The sequence below is a fragment of the Trichoplusia ni genome, chromosome 2 (genome assembly GCF_003590095.1).
Source record: "Trichoplusia ni isolate ovarian cell line Hi5 chromosome 2, tn1, whole genome shotgun sequence".
NCBI classification, from domain to species: domain Eukaryota; kingdom Metazoa; phylum Arthropoda; class Insecta; order Lepidoptera; family Noctuidae; genus Trichoplusia; species Trichoplusia ni.
Genome location: NC_039479.1, coordinates 18,845,832 through 18,864,528, shown reverse-complemented (window position 1 = coordinate 18,864,528; position 18,697 = coordinate 18,845,832). Strand labels below are relative to the sequence as shown.

Below are 18,697 nucleotides of genomic sequence, written 5' to 3'. Positions count from 1 at the left end.
CCAATTACGTTGCTAGACCAAAACTGTGGTGTTTTTCGGCGCGCGCCAAATTGCTTTACACGCGAGCTTTGAAGTGTTAAGCGCTTATTAAATTTGGAATCAAAAGCGCAACATTGTTGAATGTAGCTGTACATGTGCCATCGCTGTTTCATGGTTAATGGGCGTTGAGTATTCACCTCTTAAAATAGGGAAAGTGAAAATTAATCTGCTCAAAATTGTTTACTAATTTCATCATTATGGGCTAATTATTTTAAAAGCCACAATAGATTAAGTGTATCTAATTTATGTATACAATTTTCCGAACAATTTATTGTTATGTTTAAATAATAATTTTTTTTTTGTAAAAGTTTTACCTTAAAATATATATTGACTTATCACACTTGAGCGAAACGAATATAAAGCAAAGTGACGAACAGTGTGAATTATGAAAGAAAGACTAGACATCGTGCAGGTAATGCAAAAATAATATAGTAGGGAGCAGGTGCCGAATAATATTAAACAAGGTGTTCTATGTACACGCCTGAAAGTTATAAAGCTGCAGACACATTGTGAGGGCAATAACCACCTGATTAATTTTTAATTAATTCCGAAAATAACGTCGGGGTCTCGCCCAAGCTCTTATCTAGACACCAAGATTTTCCAATTTGAACCCAACGACTTCTCACACAAAATAGAACAAGATTTATTCCCTAATCAGAGTTTAATCAAGGCGCGGGAGTATCAACGAATTAATTCGAAATTAACGTCGTTAAGGGCCGTAGAACGAGTCGTCGAACAATAAACCAGTGAGAAATTGGGCCCTTAGAAAATTATTTAAGTGGGCGGAACGCCGATAAATTCTCACTCCGGTGTACTGAGAGAATTTCTTTAGCGAGATCATTGAATGCAAAATTATATTTGCGAGGGATTGTTGCCTGATTACAAGAGAACCCAGTCAGGTCACCCCTTTGAAGGTATTGAGGAAAACTCCCAATGGTATCAATTCGAGGAACCTTCTCAAGACCATAAAATAAAATGAAGGTTTTGGATATAACGCAGCACAAACAGTTAAAAGTGTGTAGCAGCAAACAGTAGTGTATGGTAGCAACCAGCAACTTTATTGTAACAAAACAATATTTGATTCGACTTTACTAAATTGAAAAATTGCAATTATTAGTTGCATCATCAACAGTCAATCATGAAAAATCTATATCCGGCGAAATATTTTAGCACGAAACGTGATACAAATATTGTTTTAAACAATCATTAAACTAAAGAGATTTAATGAAAATTATAGGCCTAAACTCACCTTAGAAAGAAGAATCAGTTGCAACTTGATGTACCTGCAATAAAACGAAATTCGATTACTCAAAAACAAAAGCAATACAGTAATTGATTTATTAAAACGAGTTGACAAGTCTTTCGGTTTAGCGATTCTATGAAATTTAAGAATTAGACGCCGTCAAACGCCAGGTACACGCGTAAGAATTCGAAGTCGGTCTCATTCCGCGCCGCTCCATTCATCGTTCAACTCAACCCATTCACTTACGGCAGACTCACTCATTCCGTGTGCACCGATTCATACCGTCTCAGACCTGCGTTATTTAAAAAGAAATTTCTAGAAAATGTCGAGACGTATGCTTTGAGTGTGAGCTCATTATGGTTTTCTTTGAATACAGGTGTTCATTACCGGGAATAGTGCTGCCAAAGGAATTTCTCATTTGCGACTCATATTGAGTTCGCATTCGGTATTGAAACTTGAATGTGGATTCAATTATACGTGTTCGAGAAATTTATTCTATTAAAAATGTCTTATCATGTTCCAGCAATGCAGCTATGCTGGCTGTTTTAATTTCTTTAACAATTGAATTTTATTAACTTAAAAAAAAGGTAAAATCTTTAATTATCTAAGTGACTTAAATCCATTTAAGTTCATTTCAAATAAATAGATTTCGCAGAAAATTATACTGGCTTCAAGTTCAACATTATCTATTACATAACAGATTAAACACAATTCCAATAAAAACTCATAGCTGCAATGATATCTTTCCAATCTCCCGAAGGCAGAACATGCGTAGATTCTATCAGCTTTGCAAAAAAGTACTGTAAACAAATGACTCAAATTGAATAATGAAAGAAAAGAATCACGTACAGCATTGATTCCGATTCGCTATTAGAAAACGTGCATACATAAATCTAAAAGCGGATATCAGTTAAGAAAACTAAATAAGAAAGGTCTTTCAAAGCATTTCCGCGGCGTCTAGCTCACGAACCACCTCTAACCATTGTTACCTTTGCTAGACACAACTTTTTTTCTGTCGTCGCCTGCCTTCGATCCACTTACAGCGTGGTACGGTGACAGGAGATAAGCTTTTGACAAAATTGTACTGACTTGAAGATTTTGGAGGTACTAAAATTAATTTTGGCCTGGTCTGAGGATTCGGTTTTGAGTTGTTGAATGTTGCCTTCAAATGATGATTATGAGACACGTTATTACTACTGATATCTTCATTCATTGACGACCTTTGTTTTCACTGCTGCTTTGCATCTGACCGCTTGGGTAGGAACTATCAACAAGTTTAAATTAGTTAATTCTGTTTTAGAATAGAATTTGGTCTCCTCTAGCCAATAGAGATTTTTACAATTTTCAGCTTTAAACGCTCTAATGTTTACACATGACATGTGACTTTGACCTGTCATCTCCTCAAAATTGAGCGTTTATCATCATCACTGTCAATTTTCGAAATGACACTTTACAAGGGTTTTAAAAGAAATTATTAATTAATATAATATAATTCTCGCTTCCTCTTAAATATTGGACTAGACAAGTCGGCTGCGAACGTGATCTCTGAATACTGAGATCTCTTTGAATACTCACCCGGGTGCAATTGACGATGGAATCGCTAAAGCAATACTAGTACGTTTTACGTAAAAAATTTAAAGTTAGTTACATTGAGACCCTTTATAAAAGGATTTCTTGTTTGATTCTGTATAGTATTGTGAGGATTTGTAGAAATTGTTTGTGATATTTTATTTTAAATTATTGAAGAGTTTAGAGATCAGTGTCATTTTGAATAAAATGTGTGTTAAGTAGTTTGCTACCTATTTACTTACTGACAAAAGAACAATTTCGTAGTATGTTTATGTAAAAAAATATTTTTTATAGTTTGCGGAATACATTATTTGCCCACCAGATTACAAAAACAAATCCTATTTATTGCAATAAAACACCCATGCTCGACAGAATTAGTTCCGGCACAAAAAAACAGAAAAACCGAAATAATCCAACTCTTCTTTATAGATACGGAGAATTGATCAAGCAATTAAAACAATAAATCCCCGCGCTCCCAAATAATCGGCTTCGAACTACAAAAGTCCTGCAGTACACAAATTATTTTCGATTCCGAAACCAGTGGCAGCGTATAAATCATTATTTCCTGTAATTAACAACTACGCAACATACACTCAAAAACCGTGTAACAAAAAGTTTCCACCAATTTCTCGGACCATAAATTTCCGCTATTTGTGAGTTAAACGGAAAACATTTACGAATAAAATTGCACATTTCGAGTTTATTTTTTCGTGAAAAAAAAAGTTTCGCTTGCATTTTCAGTTTTTTGATTTATGACAGACTAACGTACTGAATTAATTGACTCAATACACAAACGAAACCATATTTATTTTTGTGGCCACACTCATATTTGTTTTTGGTTAAAAGTTTTGTGTTGATGAAAAATGCAAAGAAAATGTTTATTTGGAATGTGAAAATATTTGAACTAAACTTGACATCGAAATAGATTTTATTTGTAGTTACTAAAAAAACCTGCTCTAGTTAGCCTTTCCTAACAGTTTCCTGTGCCTACTATCACAATACGAAATCCCCGAATTTGGATACACTAACACAATAGGGATGATAACCTATACTGCACACAGTATGATATGAATATTTTGCTTTTTAGTTCACTGAAAACTGACAATGTTACATTGATTCAAATATCGCGTATACCATCCAAATTTGATTATATGTTTAAAGCTTATTTGGGTGCAGCTTTTGCCAAATAAACGTGGCTAACATATTTTATCACCTCCAACAAACTGTATATGTTATTATGTTGCTATGTGTTGCAAAATAGTCAAAGTATGAATGACATGTAATAACAAAACGAAAATTGATAAATCTAAGAGAAAGGCTGTGTTAAAAATACTTCTACTTTTTTCTCCCTCTTTTCTCCAACCCAGGTATGATAATGCCAATTATTAAAATTTTATATTTCCATTTGGGAAGAGGAAATTAGCACAGCCCGCGGGACAGTCTAGACTATATATAGGATGATTTTTTGTTCCCTGTCAACATGCCCATCATCTGTCAAAGGTTTAACGCTAAATTGTTTAAAACCGCTCCACCCTTTCCAGGCATTTTAATCAGGGTCACATCTCGCTGGACATCATTAGGAACTTAATCGTTCGAAATAGTGACGTCACTCGAACTGCCTCCGCAGCGTATTAATCAACAGTGTAACACCTGAAAGATCACGTGTCGCCGGCGGACCGACAGTTTGTCGCTGCTAAGTTATTTGTAGGGTTCCAATATAAGCGGGTTTAAAGGTTAAAAAAGCTTGATTTTGAATGTCTTAAATCGTATTGGCGAGCTAGAATTTGCGATGGGTTTAAAAAAATTCAAATCTGATGCACAAAGACACCCAGATGATGTATTAACACAAGGTATGTTTTTATGCCCAAATAATTTTAGATTAAACATAACTAACTAACTAATTACATTTACTATTTTCGTTGAGTTAGAACTATTTCCCTAGCTACATCTAGGTCGTGGTCCAGTAAAACCGAATTCATCAAAACACCTCAATTTACATGGACTGTTTACCCATCAGATGTACACAACCCACTTTCCTTTATAACACAGCTTAAACCATAACATCAAATACCGTTGTCCTGAAAACCCAAAGTCCTATCCTCTTCAACACACTTAGCCTAATCCGCTATCACAGAAGCTCCACGCGTATCGCCGGCTCGCTCCAACAACGCATGTTAATCAGACAGATCACGGCTAATTGCCGACTCGAGTGTGAAATGCGGGCTTAGTGATGAAATTATCTGCAGTTTAGCATTGATATATTATGCCTGATTTAAATGTAACTACTTATCGGTAAGTACACTTGTGATCATGCGTAGAGATTGGTTTGATAGTGTGATGAACGGTTAAGCTGTTCGTGATCTCTGGGTGGGGATTGTGTAGACTGTCGTATGATTGATATGATATGAATGGATTGACAAATCAATATATGTACATTGTTTCTGTACAATGTAAGAATAAAACCTGCAATAGCTCAACGTCCATTGATTTTTTAGGCCTAAAACTGCCAGCGAATATGACAAAACTTAGTCGATGGCAAATTCTAAAAAACTGTCGAAGAAAAGGTTTTAATATTTTATAATACATTTTTTACATGCTTTTCGTGGTATTTTTATTTTCACCAATTTAAGTCTAAAAAATATTGAGAATAAAATAAAAATAAAATTATATTAACAAATCAACCGCTTCTATACTGCCAAAACACGAAGGAAAATTTGCAATATGTCAAACGGCGGTTTTCATTTACAAGTAAAGCGCGGTGCACGCTGACGGTTCATTCAACATACAGTAGCACATATTACGGCGGGTGTGCACCTGCGACTCATTGCGTCGATGTCGTCACGACCTGACTCGGCAAGTTGGGACGTTTCGGTCTATGTACACCTTTTGGTAGCGTTTGCAGAACAAATTTATTTGCATAAAATAAAAAAGTTGAACTCGGTGTGTCTGCATGCATTGTACTTTAGCGGGTTTATTTGTTTAGCTTCTTTCTACTGGATATTAGTTTTCTTTCTTTCCCAAGTCATAATTCTAGCAATATAATTTTACCGATCCTTTAATCAGAGTTTCATCAAAGAGAGCGTAAACTTTAGTATAAAATGTTGTCCAAGCAACAACAGTGATTTTCTTTAAAAAAAAACAATACGTTCGTACGTTACGTACGGTTCAATCACAGACTACTACTATTTTACTACCTTTGATATTTACCGATAAATCAACGACCTTTTGCTAAACCTAAAAAAAAAACACTTTTTTTACTTTTTCTGCTATCGGTGTCGGTGCTGCAGTCCCTGACGCGGCGCAGCATTGTCTCGGCCACGAGTGCCGACTCTAATTGATTCCGGGACCAATGAGGGTGATTGGACCACCTGCGGTAGTGTGCCACGATTGTTAGGAAGACTTTCTTTGGTAACGGTTATAGGTAGGTGTAGGTAAGTGCATAAGTTTTCAGGTATTGGGCCTCTACGATTATTTTCGTCAATGCATGTTTATACAAACTACAATGTCTTTTTGTCGACGTTAATGCTGAAATTTCATTGTTAATCAAAGCTTCTTAACTTGTTGTAAAAAGTGGATTGTACTGTAGTTGATCTTTCACAAGTTAACAATACCAAAACACAAATGCATGGGACTGTAATCAAAGTTTTTTTATTCCTGAGGCAGTTCCAGTAGAGCTCTGCCAATTATATAGATATTAATACATTACGAACAAAAGCCTACACCAGAACTATTGAAGATTATCCTACAAATCAAATATACTACGAAAATTTCCGAAAATGCAGCAGGTAAAGGTTTTCGATTGAAGGATAGACGGGAAACCGTTACATATGAGGAATCTTGAACTCAAAGCCCTGAGCTTATAGGTAAGTGTCTCTACCTGATTTATCATAATTTTTTAGACTAAGTTATAATTAGAATATAAATACTCATTAAGGAAGTAATTTGATTTTTTTTAGTAAAAAGTAAAATATAAATTTGATCTTATTATAATAATTCTAACGCTACTTTTAACAACGCAATTTAAATCCTATCCCAGACAAAACCACTCAACAAACAAAAAAATCCTATTCAAAGAATTTTAAATGACAATTTCCATCGTCACAAGCCAATCTTGCTAAATTAAAACAGAAGAACGCTCTACAGTTAGACTGTAAAATAAAGGAGAGCATTCTTCACGACGTCTCCATTCCCTTGCGAGCCGATCTTCCATTGCGCGAAGTAATCGCGTGTATTTGAACAGGGCGCCTACTACCACCTCATAACGTAAAACTCTTACAGTTGCGAAAATAAGATGGCGCTCTACATAATATAGAGTCTATCTCTCTTACACAGTTGCAGCAGTGTTAGTTAAAGTAGTGATGGTAGGTGGTTAGTACACACTCCGCCGTCTCGCTCCGACTCTTCGTCTACGTCATAAGACATTAAACCTATTGCGCGGATAATATCGGCAGTATTTTACGAGTGTTTGTATAAGGATCCTACTGTTGGCGAGTAAACTCGAATAGTTGAGAGAGTGAAGTGAAACGTAACGATAATGTTTTATATAACGAATGCATAGCTGTAAGATAAAAAATATTGGCAATATTAATAGTACAATCATTGTTTTTAATTGTCATAGTAACAAAATTTGTATCACTTAGTATAGTAGTTAGTATAAATATATAAAATTAATGTAATCAGCCAATCAATAACAAAGTAAAAATAACCGTACCATGCAACATATTATTATACAAGTTAAAAAATAAATAAGGCAAAAAGTTACTAACACGAAGGTACATTTCGGATTCTTAGATATACAAAGAGGTACACTTGAAAAGAGAATAATAATATATTCATATTATTACACCGTACCATCGAGTATTAAAAGTAATCATGAAAGAAAATCGAGCGTATAAGATATTCAGAACCTTTGTCAGAATCGAGAGATCGTAGTACCGCATTCAATTCGAAATCCATCTTTCCACTTTATGACTCGCATAGAATTGAATTGTTGATTTTTGGCGAATTTTAAGTAAGCAATAAAACGTTTTATCGTTTCACCGTCTTATGTATTTTTGCAGGTTTTCCTCGTTCGTCGGATCTGCAAGTAGCTCCTTAAATATAATGTTATAAAAGAGTAGAATGGGGTGATAAATATATTTTCATTGTTGTCTCGATTCGATAAATATACGGTTTTGATATAAACAGAGTGAACGAAATAAGTATAGGCAAAAAAACTGACGAATTTAAATAGTAAATAGGCTGAATAAAAATAATTTTGTAAAAAGAGACCAGCCATCATATTTACGACCTTAACAATCATTGCTTATATTTTTGGCGGCTATAGAAATATTTCATCTGTGAACATTTTAACTCTCTCCCACCTATCACCTTCACTTTAAGTATAGGAGTACAGACAGCAAAGCCATAGGAATAGATTTCCGTTTTTTGCCCTCGGGGTACAAAACACTAAAATCATTTTTTTTTTTTATAAACAGAATACTCCAATTTCTACCCAGTAACAATTTCCGTAGGTACATGTTTATTAATCCCGAGCACTCTTGACCCGGTCATAATCCGGAACATCTCTAACTCATTCAGAAATTCTTCAGAGTTCGCTCTATTCAAAGCCTTTCCTTTTGAATTACGTACTTGCTTTGTCAATCGTTTTCTGAGAAAAAGTTAAATAGAACATAATATACCATCTATAGTATATTAAGTCAAATATTTCCGGTAAAGGATGAGGAAAACATTCAAATATCAAGATTTGTCCAAAATTTTATTACATTGAAAACGGGTTATTTTGTCCTAAAGAGATCTGATCCATTTTCATGTTGATTAGATTGGAGATAAATCCGTTTTGTTTTGTTTACTGTAGCAGGTACTCTCGAAACTACATTACAGCGTCTACACATGCGTTTTAAAAGCATTGCAGCTCCCCACGACGACCAAAGCAAAAGGCAGTTAGTTCATAATTTACCGGAGGGCTGGCCCGTTCGATACGCGGCTTACTTTGACGTGTGACAGATTTATGAGCTCTCAAACAAAATTCGCTCGGCCGAGCACCCAGTTAAAACCAGTAGCTTCGTTTGATACATATATTGTATAGATAATTTGTCTACAGACTACATGGTCTAGGTGTGTTCAACACCTTCGAAAAATAATATTTTTAACAGTTAAGAAACTTTTTTTGCTGCCCCGAATTTAGGTTATAATATGCCGTGTGTATATTAAGTCAGGAAATACCTGAGGTAGGTACTTTGAGATGGTACTCGAAATAGTAATTAGGAATTTCTCATAAAACACTCGGAAGTAACCCACGTTTAGTAAGACCCAAACCACTAAAACAGGGGCCCATCAGCCAGTCACCCATTACCCAACATTGGACATAACACATCGCGTAAAACCCACAGTTCACCACACAAGCGGTCACGTGGTCCCTACGTGACCACAATTAATGAGACGCAGGTAAGAAATTACGAGGTATATCGCTCATAGATTAGCGAGATATATGCAGATGGGCTAGAACACTGACATAGATTTATGCCTTCCATTGTAATGTCTCTGTGAGAATCAGTATTAAATATTATATTATTTCAATATTACATAGTATTCAGAACATGTGATTAAAGTTCTTAATTGATTTTGAAATAGATAATATTCAACTGCAAAGAAATAAAAAGAGAGGTTTTTACCGACAGCTCAAGACAGTTTAGGACAGGGGCTGTTGCAGTTTTAGTTAAATTTATTTAAAAATCACATTCCTACTTATAAATCATCTAAAACCATATTATTGCTCGATTAGGTCTGCCAATACCAGACCTTAATGAAAACCAAATTATACGAGTTTATCACAATTATTTATAAGAATAATGAAATTGTTAGAAATTCTCGCGAAGTGACAATTATTTACGGTCTGACACTAATGAATCTTGTTAGCCTTTCTATAAAATCGGATTTAAGAGAAAAGACGATCTCGACCTTTTAAGGGCAAACGGCCATTGCAATCAAAATTATTATAATTGTTCTTTACTTTAATTAATAAAGATCAGACGCAATTTTAATATTTGTTATACATACATAAATGTCACAGAACTTATTATAACGACTTAAAGCTGAGTATTTTTAACCAAATTGGGAATTAAATTTGGTCTCTAATATTATTCTTACTTAAAATTGACGAAAACGTTTCAATTATTACAAAAAAAAACTGGCTGATTTGAAAACCCTTCTTGAGATCTTCCTTCTTAAAGACTACTAATAGCCCTACCGACGTAAAGAAGACAATTGAACAATGTAATAGAATACATTAATATAGGTCGCAATATTGAGTTAGGCATTAATATGCCTGTCTCTCAATGTCCTGTCTACATAAATGCGTAGTCTTTGGACCAAAATTAGCCCGACTGGTGCGCATGTTTGAGCATCTACTTGTTAGCAGGAGACGTGCGTTTCGTACGGCTCTCGTTTGCCTCTATTTTACTGCATTTTAGCCATTTTTCATTTGTAGCCCACAGTTTTCTTATTTTATATGTTTGTGTGAAAGATTAATGTTTTGGTCGAATAAGTTTTCACTTGTTAGATAGACAGGGCTGTAGTATTTCGTCTATTGCTAAGCAGAATATCTGAGTAAGTAGTATTAATAAAAGAATATTTTCTTTTATTAATACTGATTAAATCAAATAATTCTAATAGTGGCCGTATTAATTTGAATTTATTTAAACAAAACTACAAGTAATACTATATAAAATAATTTACATAAATAAACAATATTAATTCAAATCGTAATAAGCTTTTAATGTCAACACGTTTTTAATAATAGCTTCATGTCATTAGCGTAACGCTGATTCGTTCTGAAAATACTAATAAGCACATTAACATAATTGAAAAACGCTAAATTCCATTACAGTTAAATATGTATGCAATGACACCTATGCCAATTTAATTAATAATAATTAATTCAAAAATGTATACGACAAATACTGTGCAAACAAAATTATATTTGATCCCGTAAACTTTATGTATAATAACCTCGAAGAATTCAAATTACTTTTGATCCAAGATAATTCTATAAAACAACGCAATTTAATTAAAGCATTAGTCTATTACACAGAAAACGAATTCCCGAAATATCCTGAACAGGTCTTAATTACTTAACGTAAAGTTATTTAACAGTAATCTTTTAAAGGTACCGGCTTCAGTAAATCGATAATTAGTGATCTCGTTAGAACTCTTAACGAGTGAATTCAGTCAAGTTAAGAAAACTTTTAAATGTCCAAATTATTTTTGCTTTGAACGCATTGAAATGTGAAATTATTGGGTTCTTTGAAAATACTAATGCCGATTAAGAGAAAGCTCATCGATTTATTGGTAGAAATTGATTGGTTCGTAATCCTTTTGGGTTTCAAATGAAAAAGTAAGCCGTTGTATCTTAAGTTTTCATAACCAATACATTTATTTTACGAGCTCTAAAAGTGGTACTTCTGATTTTGTTACTGTGGTTACGTTGAACGAATTTCTTAAAGAAACTTAGTATTTATGTATTGACTAATATAAAATATAATGTTTTATTAATTAAGCTAAAAACAAATGAATGTAGCGGGAGCACTAAAGCAAAAGAATAATTAAAAATAAACCGTGTCGTCTACATACCCCATTTAAATCTTGAGGAAAAATCATGGTAAGAACTCTTAATGGTTTCTCTTCAGATAATTAAAACATCCTTCCAAAAAAAAGTAATAAAACAAGAAAAATACTGGTCCAAATTTTAGCAAACACAGACAAATTAATGTCGTTCGCAATTGTCTAAATATCTTTAATGAGTTCAGCACTAGACGCTCGTCGTCCAGAAGGGAAACCCCTGCTGTGTTGGTTGGGGCTTGTGAAACTGACAGTTTTTCGATAATTTCCCCGAATCGGCATTTTATTAACAAGCCAAGCAGGCCTGATTTGGACGGCTCTTGTAAGATAGTGGATAATTGGATGGAGATGTGATTTTATTTATTCAGGTAGGACGCAGTACGTCAATCATAGATCAAAAGGTATTATATTTTGTGTAACTAATATTTTTGATTAGTTTGCATGATATAAGATATGATATTAACTGTGAATTAGACAGTACTTATTTGACATGTCGCTTCCATTTTCATTTTATATATCAACTTCGATTTACCTTACTCATTGACTAGAACTCTATTTTTACGAACAAAATACCTAAATTTGTTTCTCTAACAAACCAGTGTTTACCTAAAAAAACAGTGTAAAAAGTTTACATACCAACTTGAGCCAACACATAGGTATGTACACATTTTGTACATGTGTAATAAAACCGTCCATTTCCATAAATCAACAGTTCCTCCAAAAAAGGAGTATTTTGTTTCGCGAGGCATCGGGCCATACACTTTCAAACTCAATCTACCCCCATTTACATAGGCGAAGCATGATGGACTGCAGAACTAACAAAATTATTCAAAGTAGTATATTTTTTTATGGGAAGAGCTTGGGAGGCCGAAAATGGTACATTTAGAGGGCCAAGGTTTAAAAGATTACGACCCAGTAAGGACTCTTAGAATATCGAGTGTTTTTTCTATGGTGTAGATTGAGGCGCTTTTCTTTTGCCCTTTTAATGCCTTGGGAATGTTAAATGATTTTGTATTATTCACTTCCCAATTCCCAAGGGAAAAATCTCCTCTGATCTGTTTTACAAGAGTTGTTTCTATCTACTAACTTTTATACCAGATTGTACAAAAGTTTTAGGTTTTCAAAATCAAGATGCTAGAAACACACTAGAGTGTATGAAGCTCAACAGTCCACAAATCAAACTATCAGATCTGCTACAAAATAAACAGGTTCAGAAGCAGTTTAAAGTTGAAACTACTAAAGTCTACAATCGAGCCCTGGAGTCCCCGAAAGCGCTCCACTCAACTTCGAAGATATATCGGTTTTGTTCCGAACTGTCTTCGATTCGTACCTTCATTTTCGCCCGCGGTATAATGAAACTTTTGAAAGAAAACTCCGTGAAAATTGTCTCCGAATTCACTTCGCTAAGAAGTCAAAAATTGAGCTGCTATGAAGTAGGTGGCTCATGTGAAGGAAACTTGTTCAATTTAGGTTAAGCTTCTTTAAAGGAATTGTGTTATATTTAAGCGTTGATCTTACAGCCTGCAACTATCCTAAGCCTACTATTATTCTGTAACAAGTCTTTTTTTTTAACAATGAATAATAGACGAATGTAATCGATATTTATGTTTCGTATTTAATTAATACACCCTGCTAAGACCTGCAACAATTACCTAAACCACTTCAATATATAAAAATACTTGATCGAAAAAAGTGTCATAAATGAATGTTATTTTTATACATTTATCCGATTCGATAAGTGTTAAAACATCAATTTTTGAAACAATATTGCATTTTTTCCGTTAAACGACTAAAAAACAAGTCTTCGTCATATAATATGCTTTCTACTTCAATAGAAAACCGTTTAGTTGAGGATTTACTTTTTTTGTCATTAGTATTGCAACAAATCTGTCCCCGACGGTGCCCTTGAGGGTGGCTCGTAATGAAGCGGCGTAACGAACATGAGCTGACGTCACCAGCTTTCACTGCGAACTATGGTGCTCAAAGTATTAAAGAATTTATGAAGAAATATAATACTTAAGGTATGTTATTTTTAAATGCGTATTTATAAAAGAAGATACGATCAGGGATGCAGGATTATTGCTATCAGTCAGCTTACCGTAAAAATCCTTTACACAACTGTCTAAACAAAACCACATTATTTAAGAGAAGGTTAAAATAAAATAAATCCTTCTCAGGGGCCGCAGTATCTTTTAAAAGAATATATCTATATAAAATTGTATTATTAACATTATACAATCGAACAATTATAAATAAATACCTAACATAAGCTATGTAACAACAAAAAAAGTGGTATTTGTAGTAATGCTTTCATAAAAAAAACCTCATTACACCTGAACTAGAACATCACATTCCTCCAACAATAAAATAATTACTCCAAACAACCCTCGTTGGTACTTTCGTATTCTCCTTACTATAGAAGAAAGGAGTACTAGCGAATAAAGATATAAACCCTGGCCTTGGTTTGTTGCGGCCAACAATAAAATGGTTCCTTTGTAAAAGTTTGAGAGGCACTCGTCCGGTCCAGCAAAGAATCGTTTTGTAACTCAATTTGTGGCGAGTACGGTGCAATGTACATAGCATCTCATCACGTGTGTGCGAGACTGTTTCAAAGAGGTTTATCGAAAAGAATGTAATTGAATGACAGTACATTATTTATCCTACATGGTACCTATATCGTGATAGGACACTGGTTTTTGTAACTGGAGACCCAAAAGCCTTATAAAACTTTGTCAGGGATGGAAGGAAAACTATATTACGACTACTTCTAAAAGATATTTAATGTTATGAAATTATGAACTTACTTGAGTAAGAGCAAATTTATTATTAAATTGAAGTCAGACACGCTTCCCTTTTTAGTGGAACCCTCATCACAATTCAAAATGGCGGCAGTGATATTCTGATCGATGCTCAATACAAAGAATCCAACTAACGTTAATTAAAAACAAGCAAAACACTACCAGATTTATTATTAAAGACCCGAATCAATCTCGGCCGTAGCTTCGCCAGCCATCCATGACCTATTTACCGCTTAATGAGAGCCGTTTGTCTACTTAATGTTCGTCCAGGATATCATGTAATAATGATACACCATCTGTACGATGGGGTCATTATATCTGGTTGTGTGTCTTAATTTCAACTGATCGAGAGATATGGGAGCGGAGTGGGTTGTTTTTCGTTTTACTGTAGGTAAGGTTTCGTAAGACTTGGCTGCAATTTAATATCTGATCATTTTGAGAATCTATGGAAGAACTTGCTGGGTTTGACGAATCAAAAAGTAAATCCTAATATGACCTAACCTTAGGATATACTAACCTTAAATAGCCGAGCGGTTAAGGTTACCTCGCCAAACCCAGCGAGAGCGACGTGTCGCGGGTTCGATACCCGCGTAGGACAGGCATTTGTGTGATGCACAAATTCTGACTGCATGTAACTTGATTTTTTGTGAAATTCCCCGCGAAACATGGATTTAATTCCTTAATACAGGCTTGTTTTTAAAAGAATAGCTCAAAGTTAAACACTACTTAAACAAAATGACTATGCTATGTTCATTTTCCCACACATATACTTAAATTGGTACTGAAATATCACCAGACTGACCCGGGATACGTCATACAAAACATGCAGATTACACAAACCCAATTACAGAAAAAAAATCACGAAAAAATATGTATCGAAATCTTGTTAGTTCTACTCTAAAAGCTGTTAGAATATATCAGGTTTGACCTGACACAAACCAGTTTAACCTAAAATGGACGGCAAAAATCGAAATTCATACATTTTTGCCACTGAAAACCAGAACCCATCTTACTTACTCTCAGTAGTATTCTCAGTAATCCAATTGCCTAAGAAGCACAAACGAGGCAGTAGTTGCTCCTAGAAGGTACCTTTAACCTTGCCTTAAGTTATTGAGGTAGGAATAGCTTGCACAGTTCAGCACTCGACTACATTCATCAATGTGTCTGCCGGTCTAAATATCTAGATCTAAACAGTATTCATTTGGACGTGCTGTGTCGGGATGCTATTAATCAGGTTGGAGTTTAGCTTCTGGTGTGTACATAAAGGGTGCGAGTGGGAAATACGGATGCGGTACTTTGGAGATAAATTTCATTTTTTTTAACTATACAATATTTTGACGTTTCTGACTGTCTGTCTGTGGTATATTTGCGCATGAGTAGATTGAGCGATTTAAATTTAGTTTATTTTGTATTTAAAGTGAATTATGTGCGAATGTTCTTAGCCACGTTTAATAAAAATCGATCGAGCCTTCTAAAATTTGTTGGGACAGACAGTTTTATCTGTCTTGGGACCTTTTTTAATTTGAAGTTTATCTTGTTAGAAATGCATTTGTTTGGTGATAACCTAAGATTTGTGTCATTTCAATGTAAATTTTGAGTTTTGTAACAATGACTTAATATTTCTTTATATACACATCACTGTTAGATATATTATAATGAAACAGAAATCATAAATAATTTATGCACGTCCTACACTCTAAATAATTATGTGCGTGTTAAATCAAAAACTACTCACTCATTGTCAGGGTGTGTTAACTCGGGGAGGAAAAGTCGATGTTTTTGCTAGTTGGTGATATTCCAGTAACACGTTTACAATATCTTGAAACTGTGCTTATAGAAATTTATTTCAGAATATTTTATTTACATTACCCATTAAAAATTATTTTTAAATTTAATTTAAGAAAACCTTTTTACAAATACTGTCGAGATATATCAACCTATCAATTATTATCATACTCCGCCAAATTATCAACATAACCATAGTAGCAGAATACGTTAGCCAAACAAACCGCCGCATCCACAAATTCGTACACAGCGGCACTAGTCCATAGCTGGCCATGTTTGTAGTAGGCGCCGTGATAAGAGCATAGCAAACAAAGCGCCGAGTGACCTGCCCGCCAGATAGTTGCCTGAGTGATTACCTAGCCAAGTTATTGACAAGTTGCCGATATAATCGGCCATCAATGATTTATTGTGAAACATTAACTGATATTGCCAGACGCAGATTAGCTTGATTTGTTGTTAAATAGGTGATGCTGAATTATTGAGTGGTTTAATTTGTTTATTATTAACGGTTCGGGTTTTGATTATTAAATACGTTTTTTTGGAAAAAGTTTTATATTCATGCGTGACGTTCTATTGTTGACACAGTGGTATATTTTGATTTATAAAACAAGCTGTTGCAGATTTGTTCGCCTGAATTTCGGTTGTAGCTACAAAATCATCACCCTTTAACACATCTCCATGTGTTAATCCAAGGTGTCAGCTAACTCCATACCAGATTCGGTCTTTCCACCCGTTTGTGCATAGAGAGGTAACAAACAAGAACACCTTGAACTTTTCTATTTATAATAGTAGTTCGACTATGAATATGACTCGTGGCTTAGCTATAACTGCATAAGTGAATAAATCACAGACTAAGCTACGCTTGACGCGGTCAGTCCGTAGCTGGGTGCGCATCATTGCTTTAACCAGTTTCTCCGTGTTTCGCAAGGCACGGTAAATTGCAAGCCTCAGCTGTTATTCATACATCTTTGACAGTCGTTACAGGCAATCAGAAGCTAGAAAATCTGACAACCAGTCTGACTAGGGGGTATCGTGTTGCCCAGGTACGTAGATTCCGCAGGTCAGATCGCTCCATATAAAACACTGATACTTAGTGCAACATAGTTGGGAAAAGACTAAGACGACGATGAGTTTGATAGGTAAAACTTCACATGAACAAATCAGCAATAGTTGTTCACGTCTGCACATGGGCCTATTGCAAGTTGAGCGCAAACACTGGAGTTCCATCTTCTTTTTTGTTTCTTTTCCCATTTAACCCAATTGAACTGCACTGAAGCATATTTCGAAATGTATGTCCAGTCCGACCTAAACTAAAATTCCTTTGTTTATAATTTTTTTACTAATACCTCCTAATTTTGTAAAATAATACTTTACAAAGAAATCGATTCTCCATAATAGGTGCCTACCTTAATTCGGTGCGTACAAAACAGATTCCAGCTTCAGCAAACACCTCGCCCTAATCAAGAGGCCCGTTTTTTCTCTCACCTCTCAATTCGCATTCCTCAAGAACAATAGAGTTTCGATGTCAGAGGTAACCAATATCCACAATAGGACCTCATTAGACTTGGAGTGCACGGCAAACACGAGGGGTTTGACCAAATGTTTGTCCAAATTGAGTGGTCACATCCTGGCAAACATTCATTACTCAGATTAATTGTAATCGTTAATGGATCTCTTTGCAAGTGTTTGGTATACTCGATTATACACAGATTTCAAATGTTTGATACACATGTGATAATTATTTTGATTGTACTGGATTGTCTTGTTTTTAATCGTTTTGGGCTTGGATTTCAATTTCCCATCGGGATTGATAGATGGCTTAACATGGACCTCTAGAATCAAGATTGCTGTTTGTCAATTGCTGAACAAAATTATTTAAATCAATATTTCATTGGTATGTACAAGTGAAATGTCTCACTATACACAGACATAAGTTTGATCCATAAACCTCTGAAGCCAAAATTAAGTAGAAACCTTAATGCAAACCAACTCACACCCAACACTATCTAATAATTTCCTCCCTCATATTCTAAGCCATGACTGCAACAGAAAAACCAACAACACTAGTGATGCACCATCAAATGATCGATAAATCTAAATGACTCACTCAGCGCTCGATTCGTCTCGCACGGGCGCCTACGAATGGGCGGGATACGCTCAAATCTGGTACTGGTAATAGACATTGGACAATACTATCGATCATTTTAACAATGGCCTATCCCCACACAAAAGGCAAAAAAAATAATGATTTTAGAAAATAGAACGTTTCTCATTCTTTTGTTAGGGTGTTCGAATATTAAAAAGATTTTGTTTTATTTTCGTTTGTTTAGAAAATAAACAATATTTATTTTAGCGAATACCAACCTAATTAAAATTCTGTGGTTATGTCAGAAAATGTACATCCTATTTTAGATACTTGTTTATATTATTACGAGTATGTACCGTGTTTTATTATACTTTACAAAAACAGTTACACAGAAAAATGCATGTATTGTTAGAGTAAGTAATTGGAAATCCATAACTAATATAATTTGTTATTATCAATATAGTCTCCAGAGTCTACTTGTGGACTTCATGTAAACTCACACAGTATGCAATTTTAACTCACCCTATGTAAGAAATTTTGACAATATCCTGTATCATA

At 34.6% G+C, this 18,697-nt stretch overlaps 1 protein-coding gene across 3 annotated transcripts in view; it reads left to right on the top strand.

Moving 5' to 3' along the window:
* Nucleotides 1-18,697, top strand: part of LOC113508543 (serine protease inhibitor 3/4-like) — a 273,260-nt gene that overhangs the window by 199,778 nt on the left and 54,785 nt on the right. The window contains exon 1 of one of the 3 annotated variants that reach the window (XM_026891654.1): nt 5,517-6,714. The exons of the other annotated variants lie outside the window; for them this stretch is intronic. The gene's annotated coding sequence lies outside the window, so the exon portion shown is untranslated. Of the gene's footprint in view, nt 1-5,516; nt 6,715-18,697 lie in introns of those variants that run through there. 3 annotated transcript variants of the gene reach the window in all.